Genomic DNA, 14,940 nt, shown 5'->3' on the forward strand with positions numbered 1-14,940 from the left:
TTGGTAGCCAGTATTGGAACATTATCAGGAAACAGTTTCAACAATCAACGGTGCTCGTTATGCTGAGACACTTATTAATGAGCTTAAACCTAAACTTTGGATTAAACGCAGAGGACTGTCATCCGAGGGCGTTGTGATCTTGCATGATCCACACTGTCGACACTCTAAATTTATGAATTTTTCAGTTGACACTGAAAAATTTCATTAATTTCCCCTCTCGGCTGTTCCAAACAGCGGTGGGTTAAGTAGACAAATAATGTACTCAAGTAAGAGTAGCTGTACGTCTATACAGCTGTATTAAAAAGTATTTGGTGAAAAGACTACAAAAGTACTTAAGTAACTGTTTTATCGTATTGTCTGATTTTATTATGTGTATATAAAGGATTTTTAAAGAACACCATAAAGGATTTTTAGGAACACCTGTTCAATTTCTCATTAATGCAATTATCTAATCAACCATTACTCACATGGCAGTTGCTTCAGTGCATTTAGGGGTGTGGTCCTGGTCAAGACAATGTCCTGAACTCCAAACTGAATGTCAGAATGGGAAAGAAAGGTGATTTAAGCAGTTTTGAGCGTGGCATGGTTGTTGGTGCCAGACGGGCCGGTCTGAGTATTTCACAATCTGCTCAGTTACTGGGATTTTCACGCACAACCATTTCTAGGGTTTACAAAGAATGTGTATGAAAAGGGCGAAAATGCCTTGTTGATGCTAGAGTTCAGAGGAGAATGGTCCAACTGATTCAAGCTGATAAAAGAGCAACCTTGACTGATATAACCACTCGTTACAACCGAGGTATGCAGCAAAGCATTAGTGAAGCCACAACACGCACAACCTTGAGGCGGATGGGCTACAACAGCAGAAGACCCCACCAGGTACCACTCATCTCCACTACAAATAGGAAAAAGAGGCTACAATTTGCACAAGCTCACCAAAATTGGACAGTTGAAGACTGGAAAAATGTTGCCTGGTCTGATGAGTCTCGATTTCTGTTGAGAAGAGCACAGGCTGAAGTGAAGGAAAAAATCAAGGATGGAAAGAAATGTTACAGTAGGAAACTGGAAAACAGACTGGCTCAGAACAACATGAGAGAGTTGTGAAGTGGAATAAGAACGATAACTGGGATCGGGAAAAGAGCTGACCAGGTGGTGGAGGGTGACCACAGTAGGCCCAATGATCTAAATCTTTTTTTAACAGATTTGATCAGACATCTACCCCACCTCACATAAGTATCATAAATACCATCAGTGCCTTACCAAGCTCTCAGGACCTCAACCCTCCACCTCCCTGCAATGCCCCATCGCCCCCCACCCCTCAACCACTGCAATAAATGCCCACAACCAGTCCTGCCCCCTCGACACTGTTGAACCCTTTACCCTCAGAGCTATCCTCTACATTGTCTCCAACACACTTCACAGCAGAGGATGTAGGAGTGCAAGTGATTACGTCCAGACAAGGCCGCAGGTCCAGATGGACTTAGTCCTAGGGTTCTCAGAGGTTGTGCTACTCAGTTGTGTGGAGTGTTTTCATCTTCAATCTGAGCCTAAGCATAATGACTGTACCAGACCTGTGAAAGACATCATGCCTTGTTCCTGTGCCTAAGAAAAAAAAAACAAAGACGAACAGTAAAAACCAACCTTTTGCTCTGACCTCAGATTTCATGAAATCACAGGAAAGACCGGTCCCTAAGTATATCCGGACAATCGTAGAACCATACCAGGACCCTCTGCAGTGTTCGCCTATCAGCCCCGTATTGATGTGGAGGATACCATCATCTATCTGCTAAACAGAGCATATACATACCTCGAGGAGTCAGGTAACACTGTGAGAGTCATGTTTCTTTATTTCTCCAGTGCGTTCAACACAATCAGACCTGAGCTACTCAGTAATAAGCTACTGGACATGTGCGTGGATGTTCCTTTGTGACCTGGATTAGGAACAATGTAACAGATCGTCTACAATATGTGAGGCTGCAGAACATTACTTCAGACACTGGGGCCCCCAAGGGTAAGTCCTATCTCCCTTTTTGTTTACACTCTACACATTAGACTTTAGACACTGCTCACAGTTTTGCCTTTTGCAGAAGTTCTCAGATGATTCTGCAGTCGTGGGCTGTATCAGGAGAGGTCAAGAGACTTAGTGGTGTGGACTAAATCACCTGCAGCTCAATGTTTTACAAAATAAAGCACGGGTGGTAGATTTTAGGTAGCAGAGAACTATCCCTAACCCCATAAACATCATGGGTAGTAAGGTGGACGTTGTGGACAGCTACAAATACCACATTGATAATAAACTGGACTGGCCAAAGAACACTGATGCTGTGTACAAAAATGGTCAGCGTCGCCTTTCTCAGGAGATTTAGGTCCTTTAATGTATGCAGAAGCATGCTAGAGATGTTCTACTATTCTGTGGTCTCCAGCATTATCTTCTCTGCTGTAGTCTGCTGAGGTAGCAGATTAAAATCAGTTGATACCAACAGACTTAACAAGCTCATCAAAAAAGCGGGCTCTGTCATTGGAGTGGAGCTGGAGTCTCTAGTTGAGGTATCTGAGAGGAGGATGCTAAAGAAACTTTTCAGTATTATGGACGATACATCACATCCCCTACACGAGTCACTGATGTGATACAGAAGCACGTTTAGCCACAGACTGAGACTAAAACTGAACGCCACAGGACGTCATTTATACCAGTGGCAATTAAACTCTAAAACTCTTCCCCCCTCATTCGGGAGCTGTCATGACAGAATAATCAATAGAACTTTATCATGCCCTGACACATTGTGCAATATCATCACAATAACAATATCACATGCAAAACCACTAATTATGTAATATTATGAAAATCATGTGCAATATTTATATACAGTGGTGTGAAAAACTATTTGCCCCCTTCCTGATTTCTTATTCTTTTGCATGTTTGTCACTTAAATGTTTCTGCTCATAAAAAAACTGTTAACTATTAGTCAAAGATAACATAATTGAACACAAAATGCAGTTTTTAAATGAAGATTTACGTTATTAAGGGAAAAAAAAACTCCAAATCTACATGGCCCTGTGTAAAAAAGTGATTGCCCCCCTTATTAAAAAATAACTTAACTGTGGTTTATCACACCTGAGTTCAATTTCTGTAGTCACCCCCAGGCCTGATTACTGCCACACCTGTTTCAATCAAGAAATCACTTAAATAGGAGCTACCTGACACAGAGAAGTAGACCAAAAGCACCTCAAAAGCTAGACATCATGCCAAGATCCAAAGAAATTCAGAAACAAATGAGAACAAAAGTAATTGTGATCTATCAGTCTGGTAAAGGTTATGAAGCCATTTCTAAAGCTTTGGGACTCCAGCGAACCACAGTGAGAGCCATTATCCACAAATGGCAAAAACATGGAACAGTGGTGAACCTTCCCAGGAGTGGCCGGCCGACCAAAATTACCCCAAGAGCGCAGAGACAACTCATCCGAGAGGCCACAAAAGACCCCAGGACAACATCTAAAGAACTGAAGGCCTTACTTGCCTCAATTAAGGTCAGTGTTCACGACTCCACCATAAGAAAGAGACTGGGCAAAAACGGCCTGCATGGCAGATTTCCAAGGCGCAAACTACTTTTAAGCAAAAAGAACATTAAGGCTCGTCTCAATTTTGCTAAAAAACATCTCAATGATTGCCAAGACTTTTGGGAAAATACCTTGTGGACCGACAAGACAAAAATTGAACTTTTTGGAAGGTGCGTGTCCCGTTACATCTGGCGAAAAGTAACACAGCATTTCAGAAAAAGAACATCATACAGTACCAACAGTAAAATATGGTGGTGGTAGTGTGATGGTCTGGGGTTGTTTTACTGCTTCAGGACCTGGAAGGCTTGCTGTGATAGATGGAACCATGAATTCTACTGTCTACCAAAAAATCCTGAAGGAGAATGTCCGGCCATCTGTTCGTCAACTCAAGCTGAAGCGATCTTGGGTGCTGCAGCAGGACAATGACCCAAAACACACCAGCAAATCCACCTCTGAATGGCTGAAGAAAAACAAAATGAAGACTTTGGGGTGGCCTAGTCAAAGTCCTGACCTGAATCCTATTGAGATGTTGTGGCATGACCTTAAAAAGGCAGTTCATGCTAGAAAACCCTCAAAAAAAGCTGAATTACAACAATTCTGCAAAGATGATTGGGCCAAAATTCCTCCAGAGCGCTGTAAAAGACTCGTTGCAAGTTATCGCAAACGCTTGATTGCAGTTATTGCTGCTAAGGCAATTACTTTTTCACACAGGGCCATGTAGGTTTGGATTTTTTTTCTCCCTAAATAATAAAAACCATCATTTAAAAACTGCATTTTGTGTTTACTTGTGTTATCTTTGACTAATAGGTAAATGTGTTTGATGATCAGAAACATTTTGTGTGACAAACATGCAAAAGAATAAGAAATCAGGAAGGGGGCAAATAGTTTTTCACACCACTGTATATCCGGTGTGCAATATCATTACTACTACCCTACAGTATATGCAATATTAAATATTATGTGCAATATAAATCCTGGGTGCATATACTTATACTTCTCTCTCTTTTTTTATCCTATTGTATTTGTATCTTTTAAATATGCAGCCACTGAAGAAACAATTTCCTTCGGGATTAATAAAGACTTGACTTATCTTTAGAACTGGTGCACACACTGAGGATATTAATTATATGGTATTAATATGCCATCATCCCATAAACGATTTCTTAAAGATACCATATTTCATACTTCATGGATATATTAACTAATTAAACACTAATTATAAAAGTAGGAGAAATTTAGAATGTTAAAGATCTGTCATTAAACAAACACTAGACATTGGTCAACAGTGAATGCTAAATACATATCAGTTATAATTTTTTGAGTATTTTGATCTGCATTCTACAGAATATATCGTATTTTAATTTAATGTTGATGGTCAAAGATCTACAAGGAACTTGTAGCTGAATTTCTGCGAAGGGTTGCTTAAATGTGCCTAAAGATTTTAATTGTAACTTGAATAGCGTGTTAAAGCTGAACTTATTGAGCTGTGGTTGCCGTCCAGCTCCAGTGACTTTATGAGTTCCGTACAGTTTAATAGTTCCATACAGCTGTATTAAATATGCAACAGGTCTAGGAAAAGTGTTGTAACTTTCCATTATATGTACAAAAACATCCAATCAATCTGTACAGACCATAAACCATTAAAGAACAAAATAATGAAAAACTAGCATAAGCAAAGTTTTTTTTTCAACTATTATTACCAACTATATGTCGACAATACCAAGCTATTTTGTGGAAAGTTATTTCATGCTGTCTCTTTATGTCCAATCTCTGCATAAAAACAAAGATAAATTACAATATAGAAAACACTAATCAGTTCAGATAAATCCTTTTGAAACCATGTTTTTTTAAGATATTAAATCTGAGGAGCGTTTAAGTCAAATCGGGACTTGTGATGAAAATTCTGGTGATTGAAGGACATTCACAGAAGCCTTTAGGTGCAGTACGGTGGTGAGACTCTTAGCCACAGTAAAACATCTGAATGGTGCAAACATTTTAAAGTGAATGTCTTATTTATTAATGAAAGTTTAATTAAGCTTATTTCTAGTCATTGACAACATATGATTATTGACAATACAAACATAAAACACGTTACACAGAGTTGAGCACTTTATTTCTAAAACTCTTGAATCCAGTTTAAGAAATATATTTATTGATAATCATTCAAAAAAAAAAAAAAAATGAAATGAGAACTGTTTTCAGTTTTGCTCCTCTTCACTATCCTTTGTATCCTCCGGGCACAATTCTGCAAAAACACAAATATGCAGAATATCTGTTATAACCCATGATTGTGTGTAAATTACTGTATACAGTATGTGTAATACTATTATGGTATTAGGATTAGGAATAGTGTCAGGATTTAACCCATGTAACTCCTCCTGGATTAGTTAAGGTGATACCTAGGACTTATATATTAAACAGATTTACACGCAATCTAATGTGCTGAAAGTATTCAACCTTTAAACCGACACTGATTTGCTGAATTTTAGTAACTAGATATCTTCTAAACTACTCTCTCATAAACTACATACATACACATAACTCATACTGACCTGATGTTGTATTGTAGAAGATGAACGGTTCAGATAATCCCAGACACTCAGCTTGCTTTTTAAACAAATCCACTGCTGATGCTGAAACGGTGTGTTCTCGAGCTACAACATGACACACAAATCGACTTTTTTACTGAAGCATTTCTAAAATGTAATAAGTCAGGAAGCACTTTAAATTTACAGTCATGGCATTTTGCAGATGTCCTTATCGAGAGCAACTTACATTTATTTTATACCTTTACACTACTGAGCAGTTGGGTCTTAAGAGCCTTGCTCAAGGGCCAAGCAGTGTTCTACAACATATGACATAACTATCTAAATATCTAAAATGTATGACGCATGTTTATCTAATGAATTAAGATGATATTTATTGGCAAACTGCTATTGTACTGTATGTGTGCATGTGTATAGGAAATCACTCGATTTTCTGTTCTGCTTTATCACGTCACCCTGTCATTGACTAATTTCTGATGTAAGCATGCCCATGCTCAAGTTGTATTCCTGACAGGAATGAGTTCAGGACATAATTGCGCATTGTAGTAAGAAGTTTACCATGCTCTGTTCAGGAAAAATTTTGTAACATTGATGGCACACATAATTAAAGCTGTGATCTCTTCGAAGAGCACCAGAGTGGTAGCAAAATCTGTGTAGGCAATGCCACTGCGTGGTACATACAGAAATAACATCAACAATACAATTTCAATGATTGATCAGTACTCAAAACATTGTCCAGACTACAGTGTGTACAGAGTGTACAATCAAACCTTGGATTGCGAGCATAATCCGTCCCAGCAGTAGCGAGCTTGTATATCAAAACACTCGTAAATCAAAGCAAAATACCATATAAGAAATAATGGAAACTCAAATTTTTCATTTCACAGCCCATACATAAAAATAATTAACACACAATATAAAGTAAAAATAAAACAAATTAACCTGCACTTTCCTAATTATTTTTTTTAGTGGACTGAGGGTGTACCTAGTGGCGTTATTTATCGAAGACTTTGTGCATAGTATGGAAAAAGCTTTATCTGCTAACAAAACTTGGAGAGAAAGGTAAAAGTTCATCACTACCAGCCTGAAAGTAAATTGCAGAGTATGGAACGGAAACATTCTCAATCACCGCCGAGAAAAAGTTCAACCATTAGCTGGAGAGTTCATCAACGCTTACAGTTTTCTAAGATTCTCAATTAACAATCAACAGTGGTCATTACGGTGGGATGCTTATTGAAGATCAGGGGCCGTACTCACAAAGCTTCTTAGAATTCTTTTAGAGAGCTACTATCTTAACATAAAAAGTCCTAGCTTTCATAGAATAAAAGTGATTTTGGAAACTTCTCAAAGCAACTCTCAGGAAAGAAAGTACAAAAATCTTCATCTTAGTGAGGAGGTGTGGTTGACCCCGTTGCTAGGGATGATGCAGCAATTCAAGGACTGTGATTGGTTGATAAAAATCTTTAGAGGTTTTAAAATGTGCTTCTTGTGAAAAAAAAGAATATATGATAATAGAATAGACAGTGAAATCATAATGCTTGTACAGTATATAAAGAAATTCTATAATCATGACTACAGGCTACTTTATGCAAAGTTTTTGTTATAGGCTAAATATCTTAAAGTTAATTAAAAGTAGCTAGATGTTGAAAATGTGTCTACTTTTGAAGCAACCTATGGAGCGATATCCCGGACAATATTCAAAAGGAATTGCAAATTACATTTGCAAATTACATTTGCAATTGCGTTTCCCATATGTGGACGCATAAAGTGTGCCATAATTCAAATGCAATTGCAAACTTTGCATTACCGTTTGCTGTTTCGCCTTCGTGAACGCACACTGACTGCCAAATTTTGAATAAAAAAAGAAAAGTTCATTTGCATTTGTATTTCCCATGTCTTACAAGTCATGAGCCTGCCATATTGAAATAGCAAAATTAATAACCACGTCTGCTTTTTCACTTTCTCTGCGTCGCGCGTCAAGCCGGCCAAAATTCAATCGCAATCGCTAATCCATTTGCAATTGCTTTTCCAACACGTTACACGGAAACCTGTCAATCAGCGTCAGGGGTGGGTCTATACTGTGGGGCGGGATTATATGGGGAGTGACGTCACTCGCAATCGCCGACCAAGAGGCGGGATTTTGAGCAATGGAGGTGAACCGAGATTATCTCATTTGTTTATTAAGAAATTACACGCAAAAATGACAAATCGCATATTTTCTTACTCTGAAGTGGACAGAGAAGCTATTACAAATAAATATTTTTTTTTTACAACTTCTCCTGTTACAGCCTGCTGGAGCTAAATATTTCAAAAACGCTGCTTACCGGAGCTTTATAGCAATAGAGTCACTAAGGGACTGTATAAAAAGTGCATAACCAAGACCCAACCATTTATTTACAAAAGAATACACAAGATTACAGAGAAATACTTCACAGGACATCAAACATACTACACTGTTAGGCTACAGTATGGATTATTTGTTTATTTATTTGTTTGTTTAATTGATTAATAATTATTTCAATGTACATTTTAAAATAAATGATTACACAGACAATTATTGTGGCAATAACACAGACAATTTGTTAAATGAGAGTTAGGGTGTTTTTTATTATTAAAATAATAATAAGTGTAAAGATATGTATGAAAATGAATGTACTTGGTACAGTCTATTATGAGTTGCAAAAATGACAATTAAATCAACAAAATTCATTAACTTTGCTATAGAAACTTAGCATTTAGAAAATGTAAAACCAACTGTACTATAATGCACTCTATCCTTGCTAATAACTACAACCCTTCCCTTTGCAATATTCAGTTTGATATTAATTCATTTAGTTTTTTATTATTCATTTTAAAAAAATGAAATCAAACTGAAACTGATAGAGTGGATTATAGTACAACTGGTTTTACATGTGTAATCCACATAACGAAAAAGCTATTAAACTTTTTTTTTGTAATGTTATGCGCTAAAATGCCTCCCTGCCACGGATCCCCCCCGCCCCCCACATAACCTCTATCAAATATTATATTAGAATATAAATTTATAGGTTTATGATTTACAAACTGCACCAAATGAATTTTATTATAAAATAAGCAATATAAAAAAGACATGTTGTATAGGGAAAAAATACATCAATTATATATATTTTTTCATATATATGTATATTTTTATATTGCTTATTTATAATAAAAATCGCATTGTGTAGTTTTTCATTATAAACAATAGTTATTTATTGTAAACATTTTTGTATTACATGACAAACCCCGGCAAAATAAATGTTCCACAAAATAAACATATGAGAATTTGTATTACATGTCTTAATTTTCGTGTATTAATTTGTCACGTGCCTAGGGTTAATTATAAAAGTAATAATATATTTGATAATAATAATTATAATAATATGAATTTTTGATTATGATGTTCTAATATATTTGATAGAGATTTTGTGGGGGGGTGCAATCCATGACAGGGGGCATAACGCAACTTTACTGCGGTTCACCTCCATTGCTTAAATTTCCCCCTCTTGGTCGGCGACTGCGAGTGACGTCACTCCCCACACAATCCCGCCCCACAGTATAGACCCGCCCCTGACGCTGATTGACAGGTTTCCGTGTAACGTGTTGGAAATGCAATTGCAAATGGATTAGCGATTGCGTTTGAATTTTGGCCGGCTTGACGCGCGACGCAGAGAAAGTGAAAAAGCAAACGTGGTCATTGATTTTGCTATTTCAATATGGCAGGCTCATGACTTGTAAGACATGGGATATACAAATGCAAATGGACTTTTCCTATTTTATTTGAAATTAGGCAGTCAGTGTGCGTTCACGAAGGCGAAACAGCAAACGGTAATGCAAAGTTTGCAATTGCATTTGAATTATGGCACACTTTATGCGTCCACATACAGTATGGAAAACGCAATTGCAAATGTAATTTGCAATTCCTTTTAAATATTGTCCGGGATATCGCTCCATAGCAACCAATTTCCACACAGTAGTTACTATATTAAAGTTCTTACATTTATTTACCATACTGATTTTATTACTTGTTATCCATTTAAGATTGATGGGAGCAAAATGGCTCAGCTTTTACCAATTTACATGATTGCAGGACAGACTGTTTAAGTTACACTTTTGGATGGTATGTAGTCAACAATCCAAGAGAGATGGAGGGAAGTAAACAAACAAAAACAAATTGGACAAAAGAGCAGTGTTTACTTTTAGCTTTATGTTCAGTGTTTGAAGAATATTCTACTTTCCTTTTAATTTTTACCTTAGGAGCCGTTTTTAGTGCTAAGATGTTTCGTAAATTATTTTTATCTTCAAATCTTTCAATCATATAAATTTTTTTATCGTATTGCTGTTTTGTCCACACGGATCCGCCGTTTTAGGAGACTGAAACCGCTATTTTTTGAAACCGGGTCCCAAAGTGGATAAATCTGAAAACGACACTCTTGCGGTTTCGTGTGTACAGCCAATCCGTATATTTTGTGAAACGATGATGTCATCACATTACGTGTCGGCTGCGTCACACGTAACAGCAACAACAATAATGGCGGACTACATGATTGTGTTCGTGTTGCTACAAAGCCTACTGGCTTTATTACAGCAAAATCTATTGCTTCTATTCAACTGTTATGAGCAACAAGCGATAATGGACAACACCATCTTGGTTCGTATACAGCGCGATGGTTATGCGCATGCTCAAAGTCTTCTTCTCCGTGTATAGTGTATCTCTATGGCAGAATTACAGCGCCCCATACTGGTCTGGCATATATACTACACTGTTTTCAGTGGTTTCGTGTGTACGCAGATATTTCTTGAGACGACGCCGTGTTTACGGAAAAAAAATGATCGGATAGGGAACGCACCGGCTTTGTGTGGACTAACCCTAAGATTTAGTCCTAAATTTAAGGGGAAATTATAAGAAAATGTCATAATTCTAAGAATTGTCTTGTCTTAGAATTTCATCACTAGGAGCAACTTTTAGGCTTAAGAAGCTTTGTGAATACAGGCCCTAATCTCGCTCAATTGAACTTTCCCCTGTTTGGTCACCTGAAAGCAGCCCTACGAGGATTAGGATTCACTTCTGATGAAAAAGTGACAGCGGTGCATATATGGCTTGCAGCTCAGCCTAAAACATTTTAAAAGGATAAATATGAAAACTAGTTTACAGATGAACAAAGCGTCTTAAACAGTAAGGAGATTATGTTCAAAAACTTCTTTTCTAAAAGTTAATGAAAATAAATTCTACACCCAGAGTGTGGATAATTTTTGCCTCACCTTCATACAGTAGTTAAGTTCTGGCACAGTTATGGAAATAGACTGTTATGGGAATAGACATAATATCCCAAAGAAAAAAAAGTGACTTACAAAACAGGAAAAATATTTTACTGGGCTCTCCTTCACTTAGTTTGCCGCCGTAAATAGCGTGACAGGTGGAGCATGATGGTAAGAGATAGACCAGGTCATTTTCACTATTGTCTGTCAAGAAACATATGAAAACGTAATGGAAATAGAAGGTGTAAAAACAAAAACAGTGTAAAATTGACTGATCAAAGAATGGATAAGAAGATAGCTAAGGACTTACTGGACTGATGTAAAGGATTGCCTGTTTTAAAGGTGTAATTGCTGGTGGTACTCGTACAAATGTCGAATATACTGTGGAGGAAAAAAAGCAAATATGGTTTAAAATATTCCAGTTAAAATATTCAGGCTTCTACGGAACAATAGCAGTCTATTTTAGTCAATCACTAAAACATATGTATACAGTACGAGTTCATATAATCTTAAGTAGTAGGTGCTCACTGTGCTTCTACTATTATTGGAACAATTTATTGACAAAATGCTGTGTGAATAAAACACTGGAACATCCTTAAGTCAACATCACACCATTCTGTTGTTTATTTGTCTATAACAGCACTCCCAAATGTGTTCAAGATGTACTGCAAGAATCTTTGACCACCATCATCTACATTTCATGCTATTTTTATTAACTACTCAGAGTAGTACATCTATGCTGTAACTGGTTTATATCATTAAAACTTAAAATTATATGGTTAGCCATTTCAGGTAGGAGAGTAAAAATATGAAACTAACCTACCTCTAAAGAGCAAGCAAAAATAACCCACCTTGTCCTGGATACTTGTCTCGAAAGTAGAGTATTGCTGTTTGGACCAGGTGAGAGCTCCATCCAAAGTGATTTTATCATGATTAAGAACAATCCCACAAAGTCTCCCTTTGATGCTCCTACAACAAGGTTCCAGTTTCCCATTATCTAAAATATTAAATACATTAAAATATAAATATAAACAATTAGGGAAGAAATTAAGAGGCTGCAAGATGCCTAAAAATAAAATAAAAAAATTGGTTGTTTTCTGTAACACCCACAGCAGCAGCCTCATTTCCCATCTCGTCTGTTCCAACCACTCAGAATTCAATATCACCAGTATACAACACGGGAATTCTTTCCCATTTGGAGATCCTGTAGTGTGGGTTTATTAATTGGAAACAAAAGAAAACTAAAAACAAAAAACTAACAGAACTCCGCTGTCTCCTTAAAACCTGACGAGGCTCTAAAAAATAAAAATGACTCTCATCCACTCCGGGCGATATAAACTCACCTAAAGGATTATTAGGAACACCATACTAATACGGTGTTTGACCCCCTTTCGCCTTCAGAACTGCCCTAATTCTACATGGCATTAATTCAACAAGGTGCTGAAAGCATTCTTTAGAAATGTTGGCCCATATTGATAGGATAGCATCTTGCAATTGATGGAGATTTGTGGGATGCACATCCAGGGCACGAAGTTAGCTCGCGTTAGCTCACAGGCGCCCCTGATTGGCTGTAGAGCCGTGATTAATGTGTGGGAGCACTACAGTAAGTATCTCTCATCCCGCCCCTCTAAGAGAGCACAGCCAATCAGCTCTCTCTAGATCTCCAGCTGCGAGAGGTTACAGCAGCACCCGGGAATCGAACCAGCGATCTCTGGATGATAGGGCGAGCACTTTACCACTTTTTTGTAACATTGTGCAAATGAAAACTGTTGAACACATGAACAAAATCTTCCTTGTCATTATTGATGTAATGCATTTCAAAAACATGTAATAATGTAGAAAATCTATTCAGAGTTTGTATATGGTCCTAAACTCCTTTAGTGTACTGATAACACATTTGCAATACAGTTTTGTAGAAGACTGTCTGTACTGTATGATATAATACAAGTACATTGTATTAAGAGTACTTTTATATAATTGAATAATAACTTAAATGTTGTTCCAAAATAGCCACCTTAAAGTATACTAGTCATTAGTCTGGCTGCAAGTACACTTTAATTTGCTTTGGCATGCTAGGAGTTAATATACTTAGTATCACTTGGGGCCCTTTGTCACGTACGTCTCGAACATCAAAAGAAAAAAAGTTATTAACATGTAAGTCATAGGGGGACCTGAAGACAGGCAGAAAGATAAGGAATAGGAAACACAGCAGAGACGTGCTATTTGTATGTATATTTGTCTTGACAAAGGCTACAGGAAGTATTACCAAATAAGGAAAGAGGAAGCGTTTTACCATCCACGCTACAAAGGGCTAACCGCTAAGGCTACGTATTCTGGTCTACTCAGGTTAGTTCTTGACAGAATAACTAAGCCTTCCTGTTGCTAGCGCGGCTAGCCGGCCACCAGGCCACCCGTCGCGGCGGAGTTGTGGCATCGCAACTGCCCCCCACCCCTTTGATGTTTTCCTCTCTCTACCAGACAAATGGGATGGCACGGACGGGAAGTGTAGTGTGTTCTTGACGGCTTTAGATCTGGTGTTTGAGTTCAATTCCACCAAGTATTCCACCAATCGGCTGCGCATCGCGCTACTCGTTTCGTTGCTATCCGGGCAGGCAGCTGAGTGGGCCACGGCAGTTCTCAGATCAGATTCAGACACCGCCCATTCTTACAACGAATTCACTCGTCAGCTCAGACTTACCTTTGAACATTCTGCGAGCGAGGTGGAGACCGACACCAAGCTGTACCACCTGCGTCAGGAAGGATCGTCCGTGAGCCGCTATACAGCCGGATTCCGCACCCTCGCTGTACAGACATCCGGGGGAGACGCCGCGCTCCGGACATCCTACTACAAGGGACTGGCTTCGCGTAGTAAGGATGAGCGTGCCGGACGACAGCGATCTACCCTCTCCGGCCGGGAAACGCCCCTTCCAAATCTCCACCACCAACACCACCAGCTCCCGCTTCACGGTACAGTTATTCCTCCAATTTGGCCACAAGCGGGTCCAAAGTGCCGCAGGTAACTTCATTGACTCTACTTATGCCAAAGAAATGGGGGTGAAACTGGCTATCCCAGCCAGTTTAGATCACATCTGTCAACGGCCGGCCCCCTTTCCTCCAGTCCCATCACTCACCAGACCCAACCCATCACTCTTACTATTGACCAACACCACGATCACTTTCATCTCACCTCCATCTCCTCACCGCCCATCATACTCAGCTATCCCTGGCTGCTGCAGCACGACCATCTGATTTCCTGGACGCAGAACCGGATCCTCCAGTGGGGGCCAACCTGCACTGAACTTTGCCTGCGGGCCCAAGCTGGGACGTGTTCCACGGAGTCCGAGGCACCCGATGTCGACATCAATGCCATCTCTCCGGCCTACCGGGACCTGGCTGAAGCCTTTTGCAAAAGACGGGCAACCCACCTTTCACCTCATCGCCCATATGACCTGGCGATAGAGCTTCAGCCGGGCTCCGTTTCCCCCCGTGGCCACCTCTATTCACTATCAGCCAGTGAGACTAAGGCGATGGAGGAATACGTAGCCAGCGCTCTTCGCCATGG

General features: G+C 38.8%; 1 long non-coding RNA gene across 1 annotated transcript; it reads right to left on the reverse strand.

Annotated features, from left to right (window-relative positions):
- Window positions 1-5,759: 5,759 nt before the first annotated feature.
- LOC128532155 (uncharacterized) lies at window positions 5,760-11,761 on the reverse strand. The gene is made up of 4 exons (XR_008361273.1): window positions 11,689-11,761; window positions 11,472-11,582; window positions 6,108-6,209; window positions 5,760-5,800 (listed from the first exon to the last, which is right to left on the reverse strand). It is a non-coding gene; the product is annotated as an uncharacterized LOC128532155 (long non-coding RNA).
- Between the last annotated feature and the right edge of the window lie 3,179 nt (window positions 11,762-14,940).

Source organism: Clarias gariepinus, chromosome 10 (assembly GCF_024256425.1).
Source record: "Clarias gariepinus isolate MV-2021 ecotype Netherlands chromosome 10, CGAR_prim_01v2, whole genome shotgun sequence".
Classification (NCBI taxonomy): domain Eukaryota; kingdom Metazoa; phylum Chordata; class Actinopteri; order Siluriformes; family Clariidae; genus Clarias; species Clarias gariepinus.